This window comes from Erpetoichthys calabaricus, chromosome 17 (assembly GCF_900747795.2).
Source record: "Erpetoichthys calabaricus chromosome 17, fErpCal1.3, whole genome shotgun sequence".
Classification (NCBI taxonomy): domain Eukaryota; kingdom Metazoa; phylum Chordata; class Cladistia; order Polypteriformes; family Polypteridae; genus Erpetoichthys; species Erpetoichthys calabaricus.
The window spans coordinates 172,916-182,929 of record NC_041410.2 but is presented as its reverse complement, the minus strand read 5'-3'; positions in this window follow the sequence as shown (position 1 = coordinate 182,929).

Below are 10,014 nucleotides of genomic sequence, written 5' to 3'. Positions count from 1 at the left end.
AGATAAGTAGAAATAAAAGGCACTATATACTCGTATCTGCACTTTGTACATTTTGCTCAGGTTTCACACTGTATCTTGGTCCTTTTTAAGATGGATTCCTACAACTTGTCCGTCTACCTTACATGGCGCCTTTCAATTCAGCCTGTAGGGTGAGTCCGTGACGCACGCCCACAGCCAAGTGCCACTCCACTCAGGTACCTCTGAGTGACCCCCCGGGCACAGAGCAGTCTGCCTCCAGACGTACACAGAGCGCCCTTTCTGCTGAAGCTCAGCGTGTTGAGCCCATCAACTTTAAAGTTTCCAGCTGACGTTTCGCTTTCGCACAAGTGGTGCTGCGGTGGTGAGGACCTGCACGGAGTCTCCGCTCTTTTTAAGAAAGCCGGGGATACCCCGCACGACATGTCTGCTGGTAATCGCGTTTTGGCGTCGTGGGGTTTGCAGAACTTTGTGTTTGTCATTGTGAACGTGAAGCCAACAAGGCCGCCTTATGATTTATTAAGTCGAGGACAGCGGCGACCAGAGGCGGGACGTGTGGGACAATGTCGCCATCTACTGTTTAAACGTCGCCATAGCGGCCCATTGTAGCGCTCAGACGAAGTAGCCAAAGAAGTTGAAAAAGGCGGCGGTCGTGAACGGCCCTCAGTGGGGACTGCGTGGGGGGCAAACGCGGGGGGAACAGACGTGGAGCTCGACAGACACCAATTAACGATCCAGGACTTTACCGTCCCTCACGGACTCACGGTGGAAACGTGCTCCGGGTCGGTCCGACGACTTTCTTACTGTCGCAGGTGGGTCACAGCGTTGTGGCCGTTTAGGCCGTCACATACTTTAGGGGGGTCCCCATTCAGTGACTGGAGCGCTTGGGGGACTTGACTTGAAATTAGACAATAAAAAGGAGGAGGGCCGGGAAGGCCTGCCAGTCTGTTATTATATAGCGCCTTTAATATCCATTTATAGCACGAGTCATGTTTGGTGTGTTCTTATATGTTTGTAATGGAGTTGTATATTTAGGTGGGGTTATGTTGACGTGGTGGGCACTGACGTCTGAAAATGAACTTCACTCTTGGGATAATAAAGTTACCGATCTGTCTCACGGTCTACGTACGTAGTGCCATCTGCTCCTTATCTGGATACTGTAGTGGTCGATTTATGGTACAGTACTTTCATTGCTATTATATTGTGCCTTTCTTGTATGCTAATCTAACTCTTACATAGTTCTTAGCTCTTGTGCTTTGGCACAGCTGACACTACCCAGAGTTCTTGGTGGGCACACTCTCTGTATATCCTGCTCAGAATCAAAGGGGGGACTTGACAGGCTGCTTCGTAGGCTAATATAGCGCCTTTCAAGGTGTCTTACTTGCACAGTAGACAAGTGGCTCTCTATGCTGGAGATCATTTTTAATCAACCTATTATATTATATTATATAGTGCCTTTCATATCTATCTTATAAATGGACACAGCGTGGCCAGCTTGGCCCCCTGACTGAAGAGGGTCCTGCAGCATGCATGCACTGTGCCACCTGGCTGTTAGTTGCGTCTGGGGCGCCCTGTTGCGTGACAGAAGTGGACAGCTGGCGGACCATGCTCTCTAATGTGCATGACAGTCCCCGCCTGCATCGGGCACAAGTCAGGAAGCAGTCATGGATGTCATGCCACTTGGGCGGACCCTCAGTCACGTGTGCGTGGCAGGGCCAAACCTCTAACCTCCAATCCGCCCTGCCAGTCTGAGGAGAGCAGGTGTGGTGCCCACGCGCTCCAAAGTACACTGCCAGCCACTCAGGTCACCATGGCATCGCCCAGTCAGATCCGAGGAGGCACCAGGGCCAGAGGGCGAGGGGCGCCCAACGTCAACGCTGTCCGGGGTGCTGAAGCCCACAGGCATCCTCGCTCCTCAGCTTTTAGCAGCAGCGGCCGCCCCTCCGACGAGACTCACACCGGTGACACCGGGTGTGCGGGTCGTGAGTGTGACAGACAACGATATGACGGCGGTGACATCCAATGACACCATTCATCCCTAGGAGGCTCGACCCGCCGATGTTTTAAAAGTGTAATGCGAGGTCCCAGGTGGCGACCCCCGGCTTTGACTGGCGACGTGACAGCAAGAGGAGGTGACGCGCTTTACAAGACACACGAGCAGAAAGGCGGACGACCATAGCGTCGAGTGGCGGGGGTGCCTTCACAACAAACCCAGGGGGCTGCCGGGGGGCTCACACGAAGCCCCCTTTATGTCCGCAGCCTGAGGGGGTTTCCGTGAAGTCAGAGGACCACCTTGATTGACAGGCGGCTCCCCAGACACAACAAACAGAACATTCCAGACTGTCCCGCTCGCATTGCCAGAGGGTGGCACATCATCACCATTGGGCCACACAAGACTCCGTATCCTTTGCTCTTCATGCCACCCTGGTACAGTTGGCTCACACAGGCCGCCCATTCCACTCTGCCAGTGTCCCCTGGTCGTATGGATGGCCCTCAGACTCTCTGCTCTATTTAGGCCCGGGTGGCGCGGTACGGGCAGTCTGTTTGCTCGCCAGCTCGTCTTTGTCCTTCTTCTGTTTTTGGATTTTGTTGAATGTGACGACTCATTTGACTTTCTGATTTTGGATTCCGCCTCCTGGACTTTTTAACTTGCCTTTTGACTGACATGTCTGATGTGGTTTTGGTTGTTCTTGCTATGCTTTTTGAGAGGATTTTGTAATAAAGTCTTGTAACATTTTAAGGAACGCTGCTCTGTTCTGGTGGGCCAGGGCCGGGGCTGCTCCCCTCTCCCTTTCAGCCCATGTAGGCCACGAGGCCTGCTTCTTGAGTTTGGGCTCTGGCTGATTTTGGAGCCTTGAGGCCTCATTACGTCTTCTTTGGAGTTGGGAGAGTCGCCAATGGCATCCTCCCCATGGGGGGCAGGAAATGGGTCACAGTGGGGGCACCAACACCAACAGGGGGCCCTTAAAATGGAGGCAGCAAAGGAGGCCCAAGTGTGGCAGACTCACCCGGTTGGACGTTGGCTTCTCTGGGATGTCAGGACATCTCGTATGGTGTGTGGCCTTCTTAAATGGAGAGCCAGGAGCTTCACCAGCACATGGCTGCGGCCATCGACCAACACATTGCCAGAGGGTGGCGCCCTCATCAGGACAGAAAACGTGACAAGAGGAGATCAGAAACGAGGGGCAGCACAAGAAGAACTCACACGAGGCGCTCATGCCGGTGCTGGAGGTGAGGTGACCTCATTTCATTTTATTACACTTTCTTTGCTTCATCTCCACTTGCTGCTCCAGCTGTGACACGGGTGACGTCAGCACATTGCCACTTTCTGACATGGCAGTGCCCAGGTTCAAGTTTGAGTTGTGGGGCTCCTCGCGCTTACAGAGTCTCCATTCAGGTCTTACTTGTGTGTCCCCAAACGGGCTCAGAAGAGGAACACAAGAACCAGAACCAGGCGTCCAAATTCAGGAAGGGAGAGGGGAACTGACAAAGCCCTGGCATAAAGGAACAGACACTTAAAGATTCCAAGTTAGTTTAACAAAAGACGCAAAAAAGCCAAAAACCGACCTCTGCTCCAAAGGAGCAAACACAGCAATCAGCAAAGAGCAAAAACTCGAGGAAGAGGAAGAGGCCCAAAAAAAACCATAAAACTCAGCAAAGAAGGACGCTGAGCACATGGGAGCAGGTGACTCTTCAACAGGGCTGGGGCCCCCGCCTCCAGAGGCAGTAGCCAATAGAATACGAGAACTAGAAGATAAAAGGCCATGATGACCAATGGCATCGCTGCGGTCAGTCAGTTAGCCCCGCCCCTTCTGGCCCATCCACATAAATGGACTACATGGACCAGAAGGTGGCGGTCACTTCACTCAGCATGTCACTAGAAGGTTTGACATCATCTGTCACACTGAGGTATGTGTTCAGAGTTTAGGAACATTCATCCTTGTGTGTGCCCGGCCCTCGGACCAGCGACCTTCAAAATTTCTGCTGCCTTTGGCCTTTAAATGGGTGCTTTGACTTCAACATGTCACCTTGTGCTATTTGCCCAGGCCTCCCAGAGGTGACGCCCACCCATTCTTCTTCCAGATATCCCAGTAGGACAAATCAAATAACAGAAGTGAAAAGGCCGACATTCCTCAGATCCCAAGTGTGATCAACGCCGAGCTGCGGCCATCCATCGTGCGGAGCGACACTAACGGCCGCACCAAATCTAATATCCGTCTGAGAAAGTGACGGCGTCCTTGGCGGGGTGGCAGCCGGGCAGTTTTATCTGTCGCCGAGGTGCTGATTTGCCCATTCAGCACATTACCAGGCTTATTTCATTTATGATGCGCCGTAAAGCGAGTTATTTCGACACCTGCGGGCTGCAAGGCACGCGGAGGAAGAAAAGAAACATCGGCTGTTACTGTGAGAAGTTTATTAAAACTGGTGAGGATACGCAGCAAAAACTAATTAAAACCATCTTTCACAAACATCCTGCGGCCGGCTGGCTGGTTGGCGAGGCTCTGAGGGTTTGAGTGACACAGTCTGGGCACATCCAGCGTCCTGGCGTAACCTCGCCGTGTCCCACAGACGCATTTGTCTTTGTTGCTGCACATAATTAGCCTCAAGCTGCATCCGCTCTCGTCACGGAAGGGGGGGCCGCGCCACAGTGGGAGTAAGGGGACACGTCCTCATGGAGGCCACCGCAAGTCACAAGTGACACTCCTTAAGACGTGATGGAGGGCCACTCCGCCATGAAGAGCACCAGCGTGAATTTTAGAGGAAGAAAGCACAATGATGAAGAGGAGGAAGAATGACTACCTGTGGAATCATGGAGGTGTTTAGGAGAGATGGCAGTGGAGTTTGTAATGGAATCTTGGAAAGTGAGAGGATGATGACGAGTGGAGAAGAAGTGTACTGGTGGGCCCATATTTAAGAATAAGGGGGCTGTGGAGGACTGCAGTAACTACAGGGGGATAAAACTGATGAGCCACAGCATGAAGTTATGGGGAAAGAGTAGTGGAAGAAGTGAGGTGATGATTAGTGAGCAGCAGGATGGTGTCATGGCAAGAAAGAGCACCACAGATGTGATGTTTGCTCTGAGGGTGTTGATGGTGAAGTTTAAAGACCAGAAGGAGTCGCACTGAGTCTTTGTGGACCTGAGAAAGCATCTGACAGGGTGTCTGAGAGGAGCTGTGGTATTGAATGAGGAAGTCAGGAGTGGCAGAGAAGTACCTAAGAGTTGTACAGGATATGAACGAGGGAAGTGAGACTGTGGTGAGGTCTGCGGTGGGATTACATCAGGGATCGGCGCTGAGCCCTTTCTTATCTCCAATGGTGATGGACAGGTTGACAGACGAGATTAGATAGGAGTCCCCGTGGACTGTGATGGTTGCTGATGACCTTGTGATCTGCAGGTGGAGGAGACCCTGGAGAGGTGGAGATCTGAGAGGAGAGGAATGAAGGTCAGTAGGACCACCAAGACAGAACACTTGTGTGTGAATAAGGGAAGTCAGTGGAATGGTGAGGATGAGGGGAGTAGAGTTGGCAAAGGTGGAGGAGTTTAAAATACTTGGGAACAACAGTACAGAGTGATGGGGATTGTGGAAGAGAAGTGAAGAAGAGAGTGCAGGGGGGGTGGAATGGGTGGAGAAGAGTGACGGGAGTAATCTGTGACAGACGGGTATCAGCAAGAGTGAAAGGGAAGGTCTACAGGACGGTACTGAGACCAGCTATGTGATATGGGCTGGAGACGGTGGCACAGGAGACAGAGCTGGAGGTGGCAGAGTTAAAGATGATGAGGATGGATAGGATTGGAAATGAGAACATTAGAGGGTCAGCTAAGGTTTGGGGACAATGTCAGAGACGTGAGATTGTGTTGGTTTGGAGAGATGCTGGGTATATTGGGAGGAGTATGCTGATGATAGAACTGCCAGGTGAGAGGAGAAGAGGAAGGTCCAAGAGGAGGTTTATGGATGTGGTGAGAGAGGACATGCAGGTGATGGGTGTGACAGAACAAGATGACGAGGACAGGAAGATATGGAACAAGATGATCCACTGTGATAACCCCTAACAGGAGCAACCGAAAGAAGATGAAAGGCACTATATATGAGATAGAGAGAAATTCATTGGTCTTTGCACGGAGTCCAAAAAAAGCCTCACTTGCATATCCCACCTACCGTATACGCCATGTTGTCACACTCACTTTGTGGCAGTCCCTTCCTTGTCCCCCCACTCACGAGTGGACGTCATCGCCACTTCCTGCTGATTCCATCTACAAGTGAGTGGGACGCTTGTGGTGTTTGGGGGTCTCACTGATCACGGAGGCTGTAGCTGCGTCTTTTCCAGGACCCCCAAATCGAGTAGCTACTGAGTTAGTAAGGTAGAATCCAGCGGGAGTCAAATGTGTAACAAAACAAACTTCATTAATGACAATTTAAAAACGAGCAAATCACAAAAAACCACAAAGTGATTCCACACTCGCCGTCTTCTGTGCTCCCCGCAGGCTTCGTTTGCTTTGGACATTCTGGACTCTCTGATGGGCAGGGTGGGGCGCTTTGGGACAGTTTGGGGCGCTTTGCCCTCCCTGCCATAAACTGAACTCGTCTGAGGGCAGAGGGTCAGCTCCACTTGTAACTGAGCTTGTGGGGGTCCGCGCCCTAACAGACAGGCCAGCGTTGGAGCGTTCAGCTGCACACACCTGACTGACTTCTTGGTATTTCTGACCCCTTTTCTGTGTCCCTTACTCGTTGTGATGGTCACAATCGTCCCCTGCTTTGTCTACTGGCCCCTCTTTGAGTAAGGGTCCCATTCTGCTGTTTTTTGTCTCCTAAAATCGCCTTCCACTTCTAGGTGACCACCACGACGGACTCCTCAAATAACAAAAGGCTGCCGTTAACAGAGAGGGGGACGCAGAGCTGAGACGACACGAGCCGACGGTCCACGATGAACAAACACACGCAGAGGGCAAGCGGGCGCATTAAGGACATTCAGCGAGGCCACACTTTCTGTAGCTGCTGTCACTCCCTGCCATGAGGCCCAACATGTACTGGTCCAGAAGGTCACGTGTTCTGATGGCTATCAAGGCGCTATACGGCTTCACCCCAGACTCTGCCCATAATGCTAATTGAACCAGAGGCCTTGTGGGGTACTGGCCTGTGGAGGGTCAAGCGACAGCCAGCAGGGGGTGCAGACACGTCCAGTAGTGGTGGTCCTTAGCCATGACATCCAGCTGGAGACGTTCAGTGGTCTTCAGCAGAGCGGCCGCCAGCGGTTCATGAAACGAGCCGATTGCTCCGTGGTAACCATGGCAGTGACCACGGGGTCCTACAAAGACCTTCAGCGGCCTCACAGACAGCTAAAAAGGCCAAATAAAATAAAATAAATAAAGCAGCAGTTGTGGGTGGGACGGACAAATCAAAAGTCCACAACAAACCAATTGAAAATGATGAAGATCAGGTGGGCACAAACAGCAGACCACCAAGAGAGAGGAAGAGGAGGGAAAACAAAGGCACCCACACCAATCAAACAGGACAGCAGTGGGCTGGTATCTTGGGCAGAGGGGGCACAAGTTGTGGATCTCACCAGCATGAGCACAGCGAGGGGGCATCAAAGGAGAAGGAGCAAACAAACGACACGAACCAACGAGTGAATGAACACACACCACAAATACACCAAAGAACAAAATGAGCGAGCGCCTGCCTGGTGACAGTGGTCACTTCAAAGTGAAGACGCCTCACTGATTGGTGGTCTCTCATCAGCTCGTCAAACTGCCATCCACCCAAATGGCGCTAAGGGCTGCAGGATCGGTGGCACCACATGGCCCTGCTCACCAGTGGCAGATTTTAAAATGGCCAGCTGGCTGACGAGGCCTCGGCTCCATTTGTCGTCAGTTGTGTTTTGCCCCCGTTTTATTTTATTGCTTTACGTTCTGCCAGTCCACCCTTATGAAGTCTCTGGGACCCGAGGGTCAAGAAGGGTTGCGGGCTCACCTGGAATCTACACGGGATAAACTCCAGTGAATTTCCTCAGAGGTGACGTGGGAGCAATGGGGGCACTAGCCAGTCTTGGAGATGGGCACTAGTCAGGCTCTTTAGGTGGCACAGCAACAAGCCTTAAAGAGGCCAGGAAGGGCAGCAGAGGGCATCAGTTTACAGCCTCACAGCACCAGCACTGCTCTCCTCGATCACCTGGAGGACCAAAAGACCCTCACAAAATTGACAAACTCAGGGGGCACGAGATGCCATCAGGTCACTTGGGTGGCCTCAGAGTGGACAATCACAACATCAGGACAGTAGACACATTAACAGCACCCTGATCAAAGGTGCACCCGTGTGCTTAGAGGGGACACTCTGGGGTCCTGGTGCCAAGGAAAACAAAAACTTCATTTGGGCACCTTTGGGGCATCAGGGTTTCCGACTCGATCACGAGTTACCATTTAATAAAGAAAGTGAAAGGGTGACGGATCAGCCAAGCAAAGTGCACACAAGCGCCTATTGATCTGGGCCATCGATCTCCTCGGCCCCCCAAGCAGACAGCCCTCAGCTCGTCGACTCAAATCACCCGGCCGGCTGCAATATGTTGGTGATGAAAGATCACAGAGGACGTGTCAGACCACAGCTTGTAGTCACATTAACCGGGCAAAGGGACATCTCTGCAATCACCTCCTGATGAAGACGTCACAAACACCGGGGACAAGTGACAGGAGACGTCAAGCCCACCCAGTTACATTTAGTAGAAGGTGAGAACAGCCTGAGGGGCCTTCAGAATCGGGAGGGCCTTGTGGGCTGTGAAGTCCACTTGAAATTAGAAATGCCATTCTAGGAATGCAGGGCATATAGCGCCTTGGAGAGAGGACTGGGCACTGCGAGCACTTCACCACTCACAGGACCTGCTCATCTCTTCTTTGGGGTCATCGTCTGCTCTGCTCTGTCTGTCGGTGACTTTGTGACGGGCTGAGAAAATCCTTGGCATCCAGCGTGTTCTAGAAAAGTCAAAGGCCGATTGGCTAATTCTCTTAAACATACCGATAATAAAAAGGGCTCAGCACAGCCTGGGGTTTGAGAGCAAGACCCTGGTCGGAGCACCAGAAGAAGAGCAAGTGGGAGAGGGCACCGTCATCCTGGTGCTCGACTCTGCCCATCGGTGGTACTAGCTGGACACAGACGACTGCCCGTCTGCCATCACAATGAAGCTCAAACAGCGAGCTGTGCCCCCTTCTCAGCTCCTCGATTCCTGGGCATTTCACCATTTTATGACTAAAGGTGCCCTTCAAACGCCACTCGGGTCCAGCCCTGCTGCTTTGTCAGAGACGTGTGACGACCGAGTGTGTGACCTTTGGTCTGAGGGGCAGTCGCCACTGCACTTTGATTCCCTGCCTCTCTTCCTTCCATTTTATTATAGAGTGGCCCACCACAAGTCCATGGAGTGGGTCCCATGATGTCACTGCAATTAGGGATCAAACCGAAAGTGGAGGCCCAACTGAACATCGGCAGTGACGGAGAGATCCCATTCCCCGATTTCCTGGCAGCAAGCTGTCTCCATCATCGTCCTCCTCGGCGTCTCCCGATTGGACTTTCGCTGCTCGGTGACTTTGTACAGACGGCTGCACATTTTCTGGAGGCCTGGGACGCCTTCTTGCAGGTGGCCATTAAGTTTGGTTCAGAAGCGCAGCAGTTAACATCTCGTCATCGTCCTTCCTGAAAGGTACAACAGATTTAGGCAGGAGAAGGAATAAAGAGAACAAAGTCCGATTCATTTGCATGTTGTTTTGAAGCCTGAAGTCCTTTGGGGTCTAATTAACAATTTTCACTTTGACTTTGAAGACGTATTTTTCGTTTGCTGGCTCACTAATTTGTCAAACTGCAGAATGTAGTTTGGGGACTTGGGAAGGGGCGGCGGAGCTCCGAATTTGATGCGTCGGTGGCCGAAGAGGGCAGCGGGTCACATTGTGTGGCTGAGTGGACACTCGGGCACAGGGCGCTATAAACATGTTGGCTTAGTGGAAGACCTCGGCTTGTCCATCGTATCCAACACAAAGGCTGTGCGAATCTCAACAGT